The sequence below is a fragment of the Lepidothrix coronata genome, unplaced genomic scaffold, assembly GCF_001604755.1.
Source record: "Lepidothrix coronata isolate B3197 unplaced genomic scaffold, Lepidothrix_coronata-1.0 Scaffold272, whole genome shotgun sequence".
Taxonomy (NCBI): domain Eukaryota; kingdom Metazoa; phylum Chordata; class Aves; order Passeriformes; family Pipridae; genus Lepidothrix; species Lepidothrix coronata.
Genome location: NW_016690452.1, coordinates 1,078,188 through 1,083,100, shown reverse-complemented (window position 1 = coordinate 1,083,100; position 4,913 = coordinate 1,078,188). Strand labels below are relative to the sequence as shown.

Genomic DNA, 4,913 nt, shown 5'->3' with positions numbered 1-4,913 from the left:
GCCCTGGGAGCATCTCCGTGGCCTCCTCTGGACTCTCTCCAGCAGCTCCACATCTTTGTGCTGCAGTTCCCCATATCTGGAGGCAGCTCTGCAGGGGGGTCTCACCTGAGGGGGCACAAAGGGACAACCCTCCCTCACTCTGCCCACGCTCTGGGATCAGCCCAGGAAACACTCTGGGGTCAGTGCTGTTGGGGGCCCCTCAGGGACCTTCAGGAAGCCAGGCAGGGACAGAGGAGCAGGACCGAGCTCAGTCCAGCTCTGGTGTCCCCTCAGATGCCACCAAATGCCCCAGGGCGCTGCCTCAGACACATCTCCTGGGGCACAGCCAGGCTGGGGTCCTGCATCAAGGTGCCTCCACCTTCTCCTTCCATTGTGCCACGGAGAACTGGGAGGGGGGGAGCAGCTCCCTGACACCCCTCGGCTCTGATCCCACAGAAGAAACAGGGAGACTGGGGAACCTGTGGCTTCTCTTGCTTTAAAGAGCATTTTCCCTGCCCTCCTTCTTACATGTGGGCTGCCTTTTTAATTAGCTTTTTTTCCACGTAATTTTAACCTTCTTCCTTCTGCTGGTGGTTTTATCTCAGCTCAGGATGCACAAAGCTCGACTATTTTGTTCTCGGAGTCAGCTGGATGATCAAGATTTTTGCAGTCTCCTGAATTATTGATGGGAGCTCAGTTACTCACTAAATATTATTGCTTCCATCCTGTCAGGGAGAAGATCACAGTAATATTTTGTTAATTCAAACATCCTTCTCTGAGGCTGCCGATGACAGGCAAAGCACTCGCATAATATACAAAGGTGCTCGTTACAGGGGCAGAACATCATTAATTTGAGCAGCAGCAATAAGTCACCGCTCCGTGAAAAGTGGCTTTGGGAATGCAGGGCTTGGAGTCATCTCTGTGGCTTGGGTGGTGTTTCTGACTGACTGGGGAGCTCGTGGGTTTTGGGGAGCTCGTGGGTTTTGGGGAGCTCATGGGTTGGGTGCAGCTGATGCTGTTGGATCGGGGTGTTGGGGTGTTGGAGGTCGCTCCACACACCCCCACCACGTCCCTGGATGAAGGTGGGACGGTGCTCTGGGGATGGGGCACTGCCATCCCTCCCAGTTCAGGGGGCACCAGTGTCTGACTGCTGTGTGCCCACTGTGCAGAGGCTTTAGGGTCACAGAGTGTCCCCCGGGTTGGGGCCTCTCAGCTGAGTGGTACCTGGTTCCGGGGGGGGGGCACAGAGACATGAGGAGTCCCAGAATCCCAGAATAGCTGGGACTGGGAGGGCCCTCTGGAGATCACCCAGGCCAACCCCCTGCCCAGGCAGGGTCACCTGGAGCAGGTGACACAGGAACAGGTGGGTTTGGGACGTCTCCAGAGGGGGAGACTCCACACCCTCCCTGGGCAGCCTTTCCAGGGCTCTGCCGCCTCCACGGAAAGCTCTCCCTCGTGTTGAGGTGGAACTTGTGTTTGCTTTATGGCCATTTCTCCTCATCCTGGCACTGGGCACCACTGGAAAGCCTGGCACCATCCTGTGGGCAGCCACCAGCAGGATGGATGCACGTGGATGGAAGGGGACTGCTGTGGGTGCCCTGCCCACCCCAGGGTCTGTGGGGTGCCCTTGATCCAGAATCCCTCAGCTGCTCTTGTCCCCCCGTGGCAGAGGGACACATTGTCCCTGTGGTTGCTGGAGATGTTGGAAGCTGCACCAGCACCCCTGGGGGGGTTTCTCCATGCCCTGCCTGCACTGTGGACATTCCCAGTGGGACAGGGGCACGTCCCTGGTGGGTCGGTGCCATAGCCCTGGCTCGGGGCCGAGGCCCTTGGACGGTGCCGCCGGTTGTACTTTCACACCGATGTTTTTCGGGTTTCTTTAGTGGTTTCCACCCCCCCCCCCCAAGTCATTACAAGCTAAACAGCTCAAACAATCTTCAAGGTGAAATCTGCTTTTCATTACTCCGCCAGGGCAGCGCGGCTTCATTTCCATAAGTTCCATTACCATATGCAGCATGAGAGCGCTTTTGCTCCGCTACATATTGTCAACATTAAATAACCTCTTTTTGTGGTTACATCATAAAAATTCTTTAGATCTTGGAAGCGGGCTGGGGGATATTTGCATATGTATATCTTTAATTTTCGCGGCACAGCCTGGCTACCAGATGGGGAAACCAACTAAGCCTCCAACATTTCTCGGCGAGTTCAACGCTTTCCTGTGTTGGGAACCGCAGAGGAAACGAGGTGGTTTTCAGCCACGCTGAGCCTCTGCCAGCCCCTAACCTTGGGATATTTTCACAGGGAAGGGGGGGGAGAGGGGAGGGGAGCCGTTTTCCCTCGAACCAGATGGCCGTATGGAATCAATAAAAGGCAGTTTGCAAAAGTTTGTTTACTTAACATTGGGGAGAATATGCCTTTGTGGTCCCTCTGCACGGCAGAGGAACGGGATCCCGCAGCCCCCTTAACGAGGGCGGGGAACCTGCCCGGCCAGGAAGGGCCTTTTTCCTTGGATTTTGCCCTGGCCAGCCCCCTGGATTGGGTGCCCTGAACCCCACAGCCCCACACCAGGCCCACGGAGCTCATCCCAAAGGCCCTGAGAGGTTTGGGGTGAAAACATTCCCCCCTGGGAGTGCTGGACAGGGACTGTGGGGTTTTATCTCTTCACAAGCCCAGATTGCAGTGTTTGGGGTGGAATGATGTTTTTTGGGTGTAATGATGTCTTTTGGGGTGGAATGATGTCTTTTGGGGTGGAATGATGTTTTTCTGGGGCACAATGATGATTTTTTGGGGGTTTTAATGATGATTTTTTGGGGGGTCTAATGGTGTTGTTTTGAGTGTAATGACGATTTTTGGGAATGTGTTGGTGATTTTTGGGGATCTAATGTGGATTTTTGAGTGTAATGATGTTTTTGAGGGGTAAGACTGTTTTCTGGGGTGTAATGTTGGGGTTTTAGGATATAATGATGATTTTTAGGGTGTAATGATGTTTTTGAGGTTGTAAGGATGAGGTTTAGGGTATAATGAGGGGGTTTAGGGTGTAATTATGTTATTTTAGGTTGTAATTATGGGGTTTGGGTGTAATGATGCTTTTTAGGGTGTAATAATGATGTTTTGGGGTGTAATGCTGATTTTTTTGGAGTCTAATGATTTTTTTGAGCGTATCAATGTGTTTTAGGGTGTAATGTTGGTTTTTTAGAGTATAATGATTTTTTGGGGGTTGTAATGATTTTTTGGGGGTACAATGACCTTTTAGGGGTGTAATGATTTTTTATGTGTTTAATGGTGTCATTTTGGGGCGCAATGAAGGCGGTTCTGCGCTCAATGAAGTTTTTTTGGGGGTGTATAATGATGGATTTGGGGCTCTACAGGTCCCTAAACCGCCTCCAAAGGCAGGCTGGGCCCTGTGCTGCGCGTGAGAGACGTCTGAGAACGTGTAAGGTATTAATCATCTGCCATAATTATTTTTAAACATCCCAAATTATCCGAGTAGTACAGCAAGAAAACAACGTCGCCTCGTCTTTAAAGCAGAGCCTCGTTACGCCAGCCTGTCATCTGTTAATTCATTAGAGCCCTGACAGCAAGAACCGAGATCAAAACTGCTCTAAGTGATTCCCGATGACACACAATGGCAAATTTCAGCCATTATTCCGGAAATGTAACGTCGTTCCTTCTGCTGCCTCCAACAAGGGCCCTTCCGCCGCTATTAATTGCCCTCTAAGTGGTTGCATGTGTTGTGTTTGGGTTGCTGCTCAGATCTCTGCTTTGAAATGCTGCTGGAGAGGGAAATTTGGGGGCTGGTTGAAGGGGGGCCGACCCAGCTCCGGGGGTTGGGACGCGAGCGCCGCGCAGGACACGCTGCCACAGCCCCCTCAGGAAGATAATAATGATGATAATAATAAATATTAAAACCACTTTTTTAAAGAAAAAAAGTTTGTTTCGTTTTTTTCCTAAGGATCCGAGTTGGGTTTTTTAAGCGAGTTGTAAATTTTATTTGGAATTTTTTTAATTTTTTAGGACGTTTTGTGGTCGTGGCCGGTGAAGCAGACCAGGATTTGCCATCTGCAAATCCAGGAGCAACGGGAATTCCTGCTGGAAGGTGAGGTGCTGGGCGAGTTCATAGAATTCCAGGATGGTTTGGGTTGGAAGGACTTTCAAATCATCCAGTGCCACCCCCTGCCATGGGCAGGGACACCTTCCACCAGCCCAGGTTTCTCCAAGCCCCGTCCAACCTGCCCTTGGACATTTCCAGGGATCCAGGGGCAGCCACAGCTTCTCTGGGCAACCTGTGCCAGGGCCTCCCCACCCCCTCAGGGAAGCATTTCCACATCTTTCCCCAGGATGTATTGGATACCCCCGGGGCGGGAGACGGAGAGGCAGGAACGTGCCTGCGACGGAGCAGAAGTGGTTTTGTGAGCTGCCAAAAAAGTGCATTTTGTTCTGCTAAAGTCGTGTCTGTTCTTCTTCCAAGTGAAGGATATGAAAATCCCGCTCAAATGATGCGTGAGTTCCTCAGGAATTGGGCTGCGAGCTGGTAAATTGCTGCCTTTAATTAATGACCTTGATTTACTGACCTTGAGGTGAAGCCAAGCACAGCCTCGGCCGTTTGGGTGAATTATGGGAAGATGAGGAAACCAATGAGGATCCAGAAAATACTGGAGGGCCAATAAAAAAAGGAGAAGCGGGGATGTGAATGGTCTTTTTGTGCAGCCAAGCCCCAGCCCTCGCTGGGAGCATCCCAGAGCTGCTGGAAATGGGGCAGTGCAGCAGCTTTGATGCCCCTGGATCCCTGGAAGTGTCCAAGGCCAGCTTGGATGGGGCTTGGAGCAACTTGGGTTAGTGGGAGGTGTCCCTGCCCATGGCAGGGGGTGGGATGGGATCATCTTTAAGGTCCCTTCCCACCCAAACCATCCTGTGAGCCTCTGAGATCCCGTCCC

General features: G+C 51.9%; 1 long non-coding RNA gene across 1 annotated transcript in view; it reads left to right on the top strand.

Moving 5' to 3' along the window:
• The window catches only part of LOC108507871, a 6,412-nt gene extending 1,866 nt beyond the window's left edge, over positions 1-4,546 (top strand). The window contains exons 2-3 of the long non-coding RNA XR_001878287.1: positions 3,994-4,075; positions 4,448-4,546. This is a non-coding gene — a long non-coding RNA (uncharacterized LOC108507871). The remainder of the gene's footprint in view (positions 1-3,993; positions 4,076-4,447) is intronic.
• Positions 4,547-4,913: the final 367 nt, after the last annotated feature.